This window comes from Capricornis sumatraensis, chromosome 9, assembly GCF_032405125.1.
Source record: "Capricornis sumatraensis isolate serow.1 chromosome 9, serow.2, whole genome shotgun sequence".
In the NCBI taxonomy this organism is placed as follows: domain Eukaryota; kingdom Metazoa; phylum Chordata; class Mammalia; order Artiodactyla; family Bovidae; genus Capricornis; species Capricornis sumatraensis.
In genome coordinates this window covers 41,115,663-41,130,836 of record NC_091077.1, presented here as the reverse complement: position 1 = coordinate 41,130,836, position 15,174 = coordinate 41,115,663, and the positions used below count along the sequence as shown (strand labels likewise).

Genomic DNA, 15,174 nt, shown 5'->3' with positions numbered 1-15,174 from the left:
GTTTTTCAGAGAAGTACTATATATATCAAAGCATCCTTCCAACTCAATTTAATATATGATACTTCTGCATAATATGTGTAATCACAGCACATGTATTGAATACAAAGACTTGGTTAAAGAAACTTGCCCTATATAAACATATCATTTTTAATTTGCATGACATTTACCAGGAAGTCCTAGTCAATAAATACATAAAGTGTTATATGCTATAAGGAATCCTAGACAGCCCGATACATCCTGCCAAATGTATTCTATAAAGACTTCCCTGCTAACAATTTTTTCTCCCCCAAAAGGTGTACTATACACTTAATAGCTGCCACATTAAGGGAGGTTCTATTCATACCTATTACGGTTTTATTGTGAATAGACTTTTACTTTTAGTATTTTCATATATTTATTTAGTTGATCTTAGGATTTCTTTCATTTATTCTTGTAAATAATAAACTGATTGATTTTTTAAGACAAATAAACTTTCATTCCTTGAATATGTATCAATAATGTACAATATATTAGCCTTTTAATAGAGGAAATTATGTTTGCTTATATTTTGAACTCTTGTGTCTATATTTATGAAGAATATTGTTCTTTGGCTGTTGATTTTGTCATGTTCTTCTCAGTTATCAGTTTAGTTCAGTCACTCAGTCCTGTCTGACTCTTTGTGACCCCATGCACTGCAACAAGCCAGGCTTCCCTATCCATTACCAACACCCGGAGCTTGCTCAAACTCATGTCCATCAACTCGGTGATGCCATTCAACCATCTCATCCTCTGTCATCCCCTTCTTCTCCTGCCTTCTCAGTTAAAATTATACTTTATTATTATAGTAATACTATAATATAATTTCATAATTTTATAATAATTGCAATACTATTATAGGTCTTTTTGAGCTCATAAATGGGTGGGTAGAATTCTTTTACCTCTATTTCCTGAAATAATTTGTGTAAGGGAAATAAACCTTAAAAATATTCACAAAATTTTACTTATGAAGTCATGTGGATATATAAATTCTTCTGCAGATGTTTTGCAGGTCAAAGTAATGTTTTCTATTGTATCATTATTATGACTTTTTTGGCAAAAAAAATATGTCAATTTTCCAGCTGATGCTAGTGGTAAAGAACCTGTCTGTCAATTCAGGAGACATAAGAGACGTGGGTTTGAGTCCTCGGTCAGGAAGATCCCTTGGAGGAGAGCATGGCAACCCACTCCAGGATTCTTGCAAAAAGTCAGGCACAACTAAGAGACTTAGCACATGGCACATGTTAATTTCATCAAAGTTATCATTAAAATGACATAAAGTTTATGCTGTATCATGCTTCCTTTTCAATATTTGTGGCATTTGTAGTGATGCTGCATCTAGCTTTAGAAACCCTCGTGTATTCACTCACTTTAACATTTCATTAATGTTTTTTTAATTTTCAACATTAAAATACAAATTTTGTTTATATTTTGTTTTTCCGTATATATTTTTATTTTCCTACCAAAAGAAGTGACTGAAAATAGCACATTTTTAAACTTAAATTTCTGGTAGTCAATAATCTTACATGTATTTTACTGGACTAAAACCAATCTGTTAACATGGGTATAAAAACTCCAAGGGATAATTCATTTTATTCTTTTTTTTAAGCTTCTAAAGAATTTTTCAGCTTGTTGATCATGTGTGCATGTGTGCTGAGTCTTGATCATACCCACTTTCCAACTCAAAGCCTACATTGACTAGTCAATTCATTGGCACATAACCACCTCTCTGGGGGAGGGGCCACAAGCCACAATGTGCAAGCAACTCTAGAACATGGAGAAAGTGAAGAAATGAATTCTCCATGTGGCCTGCAGAAGGAAGACAGCCTGGCTGACACCTTGATGTTTAGGACTTCTGACCTGCAGAACAGTTTAAGGAAAAGAAACCTGCAGCAAAATTTGAAATGATGGACAACTTGACCTTGAAAAGATCTTGTGGTGATTTGAGATCCTGATGGCTCTCCAAAGGATGAGGAACACTTTGAGAGCACAGTTTCCTTTGGTTGGTAGCAGAAGACTAAAGCAAAAAGTTTCAAGCATGAGAAGAATTTAATGAGATATCCTTAAGATGGCAGAGTATAAGGACGTGTGTTCATCTTCTCCTGCGAGAAACTACAAAATTAAAACTAACTGCTGAACAATGGTTTACAGGAGAATGTTGGATCCCACCAAAAAAAGATAACCCCACATCCAAAGGCAAATGAGAAGTCCCAGCAAGATGGTAGGAGGGGTGAAATCATGTTTAGAATCAAACCCCATACCCTGGAGAGACACTCCAGGGCTCAAACAAACCTTGTGCACACCAGGACCCAGGGACCCCACAGAGACTGAGCCAGAGCTGTGTGTCTGAGTGTCTCCTGAAGAGGCTCAGGTCAAGAGTGGCTTGCCTCAGGGACAGGGGCTCTGAGTGTACCAGACCTGGGTATGGCATAAACACTCTTGGAGGAGGTCACCATTAAACCCAACATAGAGCCATCATAACTTACATAGGAAAGGAGCAGTGATCCCATAAAACACTAACCCAGACTTGCCTGTGAGTGTCCAGGAGTCTCCAATGGAAGCATGGGTCAGGGGCACTTACTGCAGCAGTGCATGCATGGGACCTTTAGAAGAAGAATTAAAGAGCCTCTTGATGAAAGTGAAAGAGGATAGTGAAAAAGTTGGCTTAAAACTCAACATTTAGAAAACTCAGCATTCAGATCATGGCATGTGGTTCCATCACTTCATGGCAAATAGATGGGGAGACAATGGAAACAGTGAGAGATTTTATTTTAGGGGGCTCCAAAATCACTGCAGATGGTTACTGCAGCCATGAAATTAAAAGATGCTTGCTCCTTGGAAGAAAAGCTATGACCAACCTAGATAGCATACTAAAAAGCAGAGACATAATTACTTTGCCAACAAAGGTCCATCTAGTCAAAACTATGGTTTTTCCAGTGGTCATGTATGGATGTGAGAGTTGGACTATAAAGAAAGCAGAGAGCCAAAGAATTGATGCTTTTGACTGTGGTGTTGGAAAAGACTCTTAAGAGTCCCTTAGGACTGCAAGGAAATCCAATCAGTATTGTAGCCTGAAGAATTCCTTGGACTGTGTAGTACATGGTGTCACAAAGAATTGGAAGTGGTCAAACATAAGATGGCAAGAGTGAACACCGACATTTTAGGAATCAGTGAACCAAAATGGACAGGAATGGGTGAATTTACCTCAGATGACCATTATATCTACTACTGTGTGCAATAATCCCTTAGAAGAAATGGAGTAGCGATCATAGTCAACAAAACAGTCCAAAATGCAGTACTTGAATGCAGTCTCAAAAACAACAGAATGATCTCTTCATTTCAAAGGCAAACCATTCAATATCACAGTAATCCAAGTCTATGCCCCAACCAGTAATGCTGAAGAAGCTGAGCTTGAACGGTTCTATGAAGACCTACAAGACTTTCTAGAACTAATAGCCAAAAAATATGTCCTTTTCATTATAGGGGACTGGAATGCAAAAGTAGCAAGTTAAGAAATACCTGGAGTAACAGGCAAATTTGGCCTTGGAGTGCAGAATGAAGCAGGGCAAAAGCTAATAGAGTTTTGCCAAGAGAAGCACTGGTCATATCAAACACCCTCTTCCAACAACACAAGAGAAGACTTTACACATGGACATCACCAGATGGTCAATACAGAAATCAGACTGATTATATTCTTTACAGCCAAAGATGGAGAAGCTGTATACAGTCAGCAAATGGGCTCAGATAGTGAACTCCTTATTGCCAAATTCAGACTTAAATTGAAGAAAGTATGGAAAACCACTAGACCATTCGGATATGACCTAAATAAAATCCTTTATGATTATACAGTGAAAGTGACAAATAGATTTAAGAGATTAGATCTGATAGAGAGATTGCCTTAAAAACTATGGATGGAAGTTCATGACATTGTACAGAGGCAGTGATCAAGACCATCCTCAAAAAATGAAATGCAAAAAGGCAAAATGATTGTCTGAGGAGGCCTTACAAATAGCTGTGAAAACGCCAGTCAGAAAGGCTGTGATCCAAAAGTCTACAAGCAATAAATGCTGGAGAGGGTGTGGAGAAAGGGAACCCTCTTACACTGTTGGTGGGAATGCAAACTAGTACAGCCACTATGGAGAACAGTGTGGAGATTCTTTAAAAAACTGGAAATAGAACTGCCTTATGACCCAGCAATCCCACTGCTGGGCAAACACACCGAGGAAACCAGAATTTAAAGACACATGTGTACCCCAACGTTCATCGCCGCACTGTTTATAATAGCCAGGACGTGGAAGCAACCTAGATGTCCATCAGCAGATGAAAGGTTAAGAAAGCTGTGGTACATATACACAATGGAGTATTACTCAGCCATTAAAAAGAATACATTTGAATCAGTCCTAATGAGGTGGATGAAACTGGAGCCTATTATTCAGAGTGAAGTTAGCCAGAAAGAAAAACACCAATACAGTATACTAACGCATATATATGGAATTTAGAAAGATGGTAACGATAACCCTGTATGCGAGAGAGCAAAAGAGACACAGATGTATAGAACAGTCTTTCAGACTCTGTGGGAGAGGGAGAGGGTGGGATGATTTGGGAGACTGGCATTGAAACATGTATAATATCATGTAAGAAATGAATCACCAGTCTAGGTTTGATGCATGATACTGGATGCTTGGGGCTGGTGAACTGAGATGACCCAGAGAGATGATATGGGGAGGGAGAAGGGAGGGGGGTTCAGGATGGGGAACACGTGTATACCTGTGGCAGATTCATGTTGATGTATGGCAAAACCAATACAATATTGTAAAGTAATTAACCTCCAATTAAAATACATAAATTTATATTTAAAAATAGCTGTGAAAAGAAGAAAAGCTAAAGGCAAAGGAAAAAAGGAAAGATATATCCATTTGAATGCAGAGTTCCAAAGAATAGTAAGGAGAGATAGGAAAGCCTTCCTTAGTGATCAATGCAAAAAAAAAAAAAAAAAAAAAAAGGAGGAAAACAATAGAATAGAAAAGACTACAGATCTCTTCGAGAAAATTAGAGATACCAAGGGAATATTTCATGAAAAGATGGGCCCAATAAAGGACAGAAATGGTATGGACCTAAAAGAAGTAGAAGATATTAAGAAGAGGTGGCAAAAATGTACAGAAGAACTATATAAAAGAGATCTTCATGAACCAGATAACCATGATGGTGTAATCACTCGTCTAGAGCTAGACATCCTGAATGTGAAGACAAATGGGCCTTAGGAAGTATCACAACGAACAAAGCTAGTGGAGGTGATGGAATTCCAGTTGAGCTATTTCAAATCCTAAAAGATGATGCTGTCAAACTGCTGCGCTCAATATGCCAACAAATTTGGAAAACTCATTAGTGGCCACAGACTGGAAAAGGTCAGTTTCCATTCCAATCCCAAAGAAAGGCAAGGCCAAAGTATGTTCACACTACTGCACAACTGCACTAATCTCCCATGCTAGCAAAGTAATGATCAAAATTCTATAAGCTAGACTTCAACAGTGCTTGAACTGAGAAATTCCAGGTGTTCAAGCTGGATTTAGAAAAGACAGAGGAACCAGAGATTAAATTGCCAAAGTCTGATGGATCATAGGAAAAGCAAGAGAGTTCCAGAAAAATATCTCTTTCTGCTTTATTGACTATGCCAAATCATTTGACTATGTGGATCACAACAAACTGGAAAATTCTGAAGGAGATGGGAATACCAGGTGGGAATACCACCTGACCTGCCTCCTGAGAAATCTGTATGCAGGTCAAAAAGCAACAGATAGAAATGAACATGGAACAACTGACTGGTTCCAAATCAGGAAGGAGTATGTCAAAGCTGTATATTGTCACCCTGCTTATTTAACTTATATGCAGAGTACTCATGAGAAATGCTGGGCTGAATGAAGCACAAGCTGGAAGCAAGATTGCCAGGAGAACTATCAATAACCTCAGATATGCAGATGACACCACCCTTATGGCAGAAAGAAAGAAAAACTAAAGAGCCTCTTGATGAAAGTGAAAGAGAATAGTGAAAAAGTTGGCTGAAAGCTCAACATTCAGAAAACTAAGATTATGACATCTGGTCCCACCACTTTATGCCGAATAGATGGGGAAACAACAGAAACAGTGGCTGACTTTATTTTGGGGGGCTCCAAAATCACTGCAGGTGGTGACTGCAGCCATGAAATTAAAAGATGCTTTCTCTTTGGAATGGCCAAGTTATGACCAACCTAAAGAACATATTAAAAAGCAGAGACTTTGCCACAAAGTTCCATCTAGTCCAAGCTATGGTTTTTCCAGCAGTCATGTATGGATGTGAGAGTTGGACTATAAAGAAAGCTGAAAACCAAAGAATTGATGCTTTTGAACTGTGGTGTTGGAGAAGACTCTTGGGAGTCCCTTGGACAGCAAGGAGATCCAACCCGTTCATCCTGAAGGAAATCAGTCCTGAATATACATTGGAAGGCCTAATGCTGAAGCTGATATTCCAATACTTTGGCCACCTGATTGGAAGAACTGACTCATTGGAAAAGACCCTTATGCTGGGAAAGATTGAAGGCAGGAGGAAAAAGAGATGACAGAAGATGAGATGCTTGGATGGCATCACTGACTCAATGGGCATGAGATTGAGTAAGCTCTGGGAGTTGGTGATGGACAGGGAAGCCTGACGTGCTACACTCCATGGGGTTGCAAAGAGTTGGACACTACTGACAGACTGAACTGAACTGAATGAATGGGAGTATTATTTCAACTATTTTTGGGAAGGGGTGGAGATTTCAAGTATTTGGGCCACCTCCCTCTCCTTGGTCTTTTAACAGTGCTGTGGAACTGTCATGGCACCTCTGGGTGTGTCATTTCATTTGTTGATTGAGGACTAAGGTCTAGTCTTGTCCGCCATCTTGGTCTCGGTTTTTATTGTGTCCTTGGGGTATGTCATTCTTTCAAAAGTTGTGCTGTGCCCCTTTCCCTCCTGTTACAGCCTGATGGGAGTTCCCTTGTATCTTATTTGTCATTTTTCCCTTGTTACTTTTAATATTTTATCTTTGTCTTTAACTTTTTTTAGTTTGATTACTATGTGTCTTGGTGTGTTCCTCCTTGGGTTTATCCTGCTTTGTACTCTCTGTGCTTCCTGGACTTGGCTGATTATTTCCTTTCCCATATTAATGAAGTTTTCAGTTATTATCTCTTCAAACATTTTCTCAGGTCCTTTCTCTCTCTTCTCCTTCTGGGACTCCTATAGTGTGAATGTTAGTGTGCCTACTGTTGTCTCATAGGTCTCTTAGGCTGTCTTCATTTCTTTTACTCTATTCTATTTTATCATATCCCCAGGCTTGGAAGCCTGTCATTCGCATTCAGATCCTATCCAACAGTGGGAGAACTTCTTTGGTGTTATTGTTCTCCAGTTTGTGGGTTACCCACCTGATTGGTATGGGATTTGATTTTACTGTGATTGCAGCTCTCCTACCATCTTGCTGCAGCTTCTTCTTTGTCTTTGAATATGGGGCATCTTTTATTGGTGTGTTCCAGCATCCTTCTGTAGATGGTTGTTCAACAGCTAGTTGCAATTTTGGTGTTCCCACAGGAGATGAGCACATGTCCTTCTACTCTGACATCTTGAAACAGACATCATTACAATCTATTCTAAATTGATAACAACTTAACTTTAAGCACAGCATATTTACTGCCTTCTAAAATTCATGTCAATGTATGGCAAAACCAATACAGTATTGTAAAGTAAAATAAAGTAAAAATAAAAATTAAAAAGAATAATAAAATAAAATATTTTATTTTTTTGTATTACCATTCATATTTCTCTATTGTGCCCTTATTAATTACTGTAGCTACAACTTTATTTAATACTTTTGTCTTTTAATATTTATACTACAGCTAATAATGATTTTATGTAACCATTACAGTATTATGCAGAATGTGTTTATATGTTTATATTTATCTTTAAATTTATACAGTCACATGTTCTCATATTACTAACTAGTTTCCTTTTATTTCAACTTGAAAACTCTGTTTTGCATTTCTTGTATGGCAGCTTAGTAATGATGACATTGTTAAAAATATTTAACTTATTTGCTAATCTTTTATAAAAAAAAAAGTCACATTTTTCAGTATTTGGATTGAAATTTACTTAGGTATCACAAAAATGAATGTTTGCATACACTTTCGTCTCAAGGAATTTGTATACATGAAAGTCTATCACAAATGAACACTAATTAAATTCCAGCTAACTTATTATGCTCTTTTTACCAAAGTATAAGTAAACCAATGTTTAGTTGGTTAAGTCACTTTCTGTGTGCTACATTGCATGTACAAATTGAAGGCTTTGACTCTATGATATTGATTGATTGGTTTCACTCAACAGAATCAAGTATTTGCTAGTATTAGGAGAAAATATGACTGATATCTTACCATTATAAATGCAAATATGGCTTTTTTATTTCAAGAAACTAATAAAAATATATTTGTGCTGCAGGGCTTGCCAAGTGGTGCTAGTGGTAAAGAACCCAACTGCCCATGCAGCAGAGGTAAGAGACACGAGTTTGTTCCCTGGTCCAGGAAGCTCCCCTGGAGGAGGGAACGGCTACCCACTCCAGTATTCTTGCCTGGAGAATATCATGGACAGAGGAGCCTGATGGGCTAAGGTCTATAGGATCTCAAAGAGTCGGACACAACTGAAGTGACTTTGCACATAATGTGCTCTCTATGAGTGACATTACCAATACCTGGGAACATGCTAATTACATATATTCTCTTCTGTATCAGCTCAGTGCATGATAGGATAAGTATGTTCCTTAAATACCTTCTTACTAATTATGGGGACTCTTGATTACATGCCAGTATTTGAATTTTAGCTCACTAGGCTCTTCATTCCGTGGAATTCTCCAGGCAAGAGTGCTGAACTGGGTAGCTTTTCTCTTCTCCAGAGGATCTTCCAGGCCCAGGGAAGGGAAGGGATCCAGGTCTCCTACATTGCAGGCAGACTCTTTACTGTCTGAGCCACAAGGGAAGCCTTTGAAATTACTTATTGGTAAGGAAAAGTCAGTTGTTGTACTTAATTTCTTCATATCAGATAGTGCCAAGATTCGTCTCATAATTGAAAGGGACAGATCAGCCAATTTCAACAAAAGTGGCAGCCTCTCTGTTTGGAATATTTCCAATTTTAAGCCACTGGGACATGGGCAGCAGATATAAAATCATCACCATTCTTAATCTCTTGGTTGGTTGGTTGGTTCAGTTGCTCACTCACCAACAAATATGTTTGCTCACAGGAAGTATAGTGCCTCTTGGAGAGGAAAAGAGATTTTTCATATTTGAAAGTCAAAGTTAGTGTTGTCCATCTGGATGATTCATCAGTAATAATTTGAACAGTGACAATGACATGAAGCCTGCTGTATTCTTTCATCTTCTATAGAACAGATACTTTAGTGAGTTTTATTTTCTTTCATTCTGACTGCTGATTATAATTTCAGTCAGAATATGAGAAGCCTGCAAAAAAAGTCTTATTTAAATTCTGTAGTTAGAAAGTTTCTTCTGTAATAATACTTAATTTGATATCTCTAAAGCATGAGTTGCTAAGTATAGGCCACAGAGAAGTTTTCAGTATCTCTCTATCTAAAATGAGCTCATATACAAAAGACATATTAGTCTTTGTAATTCTTTATTTACATAACTTCTTTGTAATGCACAACAGCATTCTGATTCATTGTAATGAATGAAAAATCAGTTGAAAATATTAGGTAAATTAACCACAATAAAAAAAATAGAAAAGAAAATAAGTAAAATGCTGAAGTGAGAGATCAAATAGTTATATATAAGTTGGCAATGCGTTACCACTAAAATGTACTGGATACTACTGGAGGAAGCAAATAATTACTATAGTAATTATCAATTAGCTTTGTTTAGTTTTTATTTATGTAAAGTATTGCTTTGAATTATACAATACAGATATGGAGGTTAGATTTTTTTAAAGTATTTTGGAATTCTATGCATTTGAGCCTCTAAAATGTAAGCTCAACTATAGTTCAACTATGTCTTTCCACTTTGTTAAATCTGATAACACTTAAATGAATATAATTTGGAAATGATTAGTTTTAGGTAATTTTTTCTAATAAAGTATAAGAGGAAATACATTGCATTCCAAATATCCCATCACAAATATTTTATATTCACTTAATTTTTATCTACATTATTCAAAGTATGAAAACAGGAGATCTATCTATGTATCTTAGAGACAGGTTGACAGAGAGTAGGAGAGATGTTAGATGACATTAAGGGAAAATATAATAACACTAGCCAATCTGGGAAATAAAATATATATATACATATATATATATAAATGTAATCACAAAACACACAAAAGTATATTTTAATAAAAATCATGCACTGAAGAAAGGATACACACATATCAGAGATGTCAATTAATTTCAGCATTTTACACTAAATTTGTTCACCCAACTTTTTTAAAATAACTCTATTTTCTTATCTATTTTACTCAGTTTTATTAATTGAATTCTTGAATGGGTATGGGTGAATAATTATTGATCATTGAGTGAGAAAGACAGGCCAGAGATAATAGTTTCATTTATGGCATTAAAAATTAAACCAGAAATATGTTGAGGTAAGACTATTAATAAATAGACAGATGATAGAGAGATAAACTTATAAATATGTGCTTCTAAATATATGTACTCATGTATATTTATATCTATGCCTATGTCTACAGCTTTGTTTTCATTTATCTATATCTTCCCTACCAATGGATAGACAGATTTTAAATCAAGTAGAGAAGAAAACAGAATTTACATTTTAATATGGAGTTATACTTAGGCAAAACATTGGAAAGAGCTCATGACATCTAGGAAGCATACACATTAGGGGTGAGAAAAATGACATTGGGAATTAAAATATAGAGAAAGGAAATGTAGTTTTGTAGACAGAAATTTAGCTTTTCTTATATTTCCATGTTTATAGTAATATATTGAAGTATGACCTAGTAAACATATGTGTGAGTTTATATTTGTTTCTAACTTTCTATTATTTATCTAGGCAGATGAATTTTAAAAATAAATGAATTGAATTTAAAAAGGTGAAAACTGGGTAACCAAAACGATATGAGAATGTCAAGGGAGAATGTACAGAAACCCAAAAGGCCCAAAGAAAAAATTCTGGAATATGACATTTAATCCATTATTCAATAATCTAAAATCTTAGAAGATATAAGAAAAGATTAGAGTTGTATGTATGCTCAGTTAGTTCAGACTGTAGCCCACCAGGCTCCTCTGCCAATGGAATTTTCTAGGCAAGAATACTGGAGTGGGGTATGCCATTTCCTTACTCCAGGGTTTCTTCCCAAACCAGGGATTAAATCTGCATCTCTTGCATCTTCTGCATTTGTAGGCAGATAGATTCTTTACCATTAGTGCCATCTGGGAAGCCTGGAGTTGTGTAGAAAGGAAGCAAATTTAACATAGAGAGAAGAATTCCTATTATGTTATTAATTTATTTTTAAGACAAAAATCGGAGCAAATAATTATGTCAAACAATCAATTGATTGAAAGACAAAAAAAAAAGACAAATAGATATAAGATGTGACATAGCATCACTGTATATTCCATATCTTTCTCTTACTTTAATTCATATGTAAATTAGGATTCTATTATGCTCTTGATAAAAGTGAAAGAGGAGAGTGAAAAAGTTGGCTTAAAGCTCAACATTCAGAAATCGAAGATCATGGCATCCAGTTCCATCACTTCAGGGGAAATAGATGGGGAAACAGTGGAAACAGTGTCAGATTTTATTTTGGGGGGCTCCAAAATCACTGCAGATGGTGAGTGCAGCCATGAAATTAAAAGACACTTACTCCTTGGAAGAAAAGTTATGACCAACCTAGATAGCATATTCAAAAGCAGAGACATTACTTTGCTGACTAAGGTCCGTCTAGTCAAGGCTATGGTTTTTCCATTGGTCATGTATGGATGTGAGAGTTGGACTGTGAAGAAGGCTGAGTGCCAAAGAATTGATGTTTTTGAACTGTGATGTTGGAGAAGACTCTTGAGAGTCCCTTGGACTGCACGGAGATCTAATCAGTCCATTCTGAAGAAGATCAGCCCTGGGATTTCTTTGGAAGGAATGATGCTAAAGCTGAAACTCCAGTACTTTGGCCACCTCATGAGAAGGACTGACTCATTGGAAAAGACTCTGATTCTGGGAGGGAATGGGGGCAGGAGAAGGGGATGAGACAGAGGACAGAGGACAGAAGACAGAGGATGAGATGGCTGGATGGCATCACTGATTCAATGGATGTGAGTCTGAGTGAACTCTGGGAGTTGGTGATGGACAGGGAGGCCTGGAGTGCTGCAATTCATAGGGTCACAAAGAGTTGGACAGGACTGAGTGACTGAACTGAACTGAACTGATGCTGAGAATCTGAAACAATTTGTTATATAGTTGCATAGCATAATAACAGTTTGTAGACACAGGAAGAGAAACTGAAAAAAATGTCATAAAGTACATATAAAGTATATGATTAATATATAGGCTTATATTGATGGAGAAGATATACCATTGAAATTATTTTTTACTTCTGTCTCTCACACATGCACTCAACACATTAATTAAAAAGATGATCATTAAATAAGAACACTTATTAGAGTTGTTGTTTTTCAGGTATGCTGCTGCTACTGCTGCTGCTAAGTCACTTCAGTCGTGTCTGACTCCGTGTGACTCCATAGACGGCAGCCCACCAGGCTTCCCCGTCCCTGTGATTCTCCAGGCAAGAACACTGGAGTGGGTTGACATTTCATTCTCCAATGCGTGAAAGTGAAAAGTGAAAGTGAAGTCGCTCATTTGTGTCCGACCCTCAGCGACCCCATGCTGAGGTAATATTAACTATATTTAGGATTTACGACCTTTAATCAAACTTTTTTATTTTTTCTTAATGCAGAATATTTCATCAAGAATGAACAATATCTCCACGGTATCCAAATTTCTTATCTTTCGTTTTTCTGGCCCATGGATTTTTCAGTTCTTACAAGCTGGGTTTTTCATAGTAATTTACCTGGCAGCTCTAATGGGGAATGACCTCATTTTCACTATAGCATCCTTCAGTTCAGTTCAGTTGCTTGGTCGTGTCTGACTCTTTGCGACCCCATGGACTGCAGCACATCAAGTTTCCCTGTCCATCACCAACTGCTGGAGCTTACTCAAACTCACGTCCATTGAGTTGGTGATGGCATCCAACCATCTCATCCTCTGTTATCCCCTTCTCCTGCCTTCAATCTTTCCCAGAATCAGGATCTTTTCAAATGAGTCAGTTCTTCACATCAGGTGGCTAAAGTATTGGAGTTTCAGCATCAGTCCTTTCAATGAATATTCAGGACTGATTTCCTTTAGGATGGACTAGTTGGATATATTTGCTGTCCAAGGGACTCTCAAGAGTATTCTCCAACACCATAGTTCAATAACATCCTTAGACCCATGCCTCCACACATCCACATACTTCTTAAGAAATTTGTCCCCGTTTGACATTTACCTCACTTCAGTTGTTGTGCTCAAAACTGTTGTCAACTTTTTGACCCACAGGAATTCCATCACCTTTCTTAATTGTGTCACCCAGGTGTTTCTGGTGCCTTCTTCAGCAGTGGCAGAATGATTTCTCTTCACAGGCATGTCCATTGACTGCTATGTTGCCATTTGCCATCCCCTGCACTATGAAGTCATTATAAACAGAGGCACATGTGTCCAGATGGTGGTTCTATCCTGGTTCAGTGGTGGCTTGCTATCTGTTATGCACACAGCAGAAACATTTTCTTTATCTTACTGTGGGCTCAACAAGATCCAACAATTCTGTGATATTCCCCAGTTGTTAGCTATTATTTGCTTGAAGAATATAACTGCAGAAATTGTGCTGATATTTGTTAATGCAGTCCTGGATTTATGTTGCTTTATGCGCATCATAATGTTATACTCTACATCTTCTCTACTGTCAGAATGATTCCGTCTACAGATGCGAAGTCAAAGCCTATTCTACTTGCCTCCCACACTTGGAAGTTAGTGCACTTTTTCTCTTAACTGCATTTATTGGATACTTAAAGCCTATTTTAGGGTCTATATCATTCACTGATCTCATTTTATCTTCTTCTATATTTTACTGCCCCTTCCTTAATCCCATCATATACAGCCTAAGAAACAAGGCCATGAAGACAGGTTTAGATAACTCGCTCACTAGAAAGCTCTGACAAAGGAGAATATCCTTATCTTTCTCCAAGAATAAGGGCAGTTTTCTTCTTAATATTTGTATAAGTACAGGATGGATCTGGCTGATTTCTTGTGTTAATCTCCAAGATTACCTAGACCCATGGGAACTTCCCCGGTGGCTCAGATGGTAAAGCATCTGTCTACAATGTGGTAGACCTGGGTTCGAGCCCTGGGTTGGGAAGATCCCCTGGAGAAGGAAATGGCAATCCAGTCCAGGACTATTGCCTGGAAAATCCCATGGACAGAGGAGCCTGGTAGGCTACAGACCATGGGATCACAAAGAGTCAGACACGACTGAATGACTTCACTTGACATTGTGATGATGCTTGGTCAATCTGCAATAAAACATAAAATCTAATATGAATGAAGCTGCACTTAGGTCTGACAGTTCCAGTTTTGGAGAATTGCTAGAAAAAATGTGTATTCAGGGTTCATAAATAGTTACCATTAGGCCAATTTAATTTCTGTTTATTGAGTCAGCTCACACATCCTGGTTTTGGATTCTTAACTAGAGAGCAGCTTCCTCCTTGAGTAAACCTGGATTCTTAGGTGTCTTGCTTTCTATTATGGAGAGGAAGTACATCCTCTCTGGAGAATGTGACTGAGAATGGCTCCTGGAAGCTGAGCCAGGGTGTTCTGAATCTCCTTAATACTGCATTACACTTTCTTGTTCCTGTTGCATTGTACCATTTACAGTAACAAACCTTTTCTGAGTATACATTGTTACATTATTGTCAGTCTTTTATATAATCTAAATCTATATGAATGGAACATAGCTAAATAAAACACTTGCTTCTGTCCCAAAGCTTTTCATAAGTATCACTGAAAACTAAAACAGGAGAGATGCTTTTCCTGGAAGATTTACCTTGGAGAAAT

The 15,174-nt window shown here is 37.4% G+C and overlaps 1 pseudogene; it reads left to right on the top strand.

Annotated features, from left to right (window-relative positions):
• The first annotated feature begins 8,467 nt into the window (after positions 1 to 8,467).
• LOC138086251 (olfactory receptor 14A16-like) lies at positions 8,468 to 14,279 on the top strand (annotated as a pseudogene).
• Positions 14,280 to 15,174: the final 895 nt, after the last annotated feature.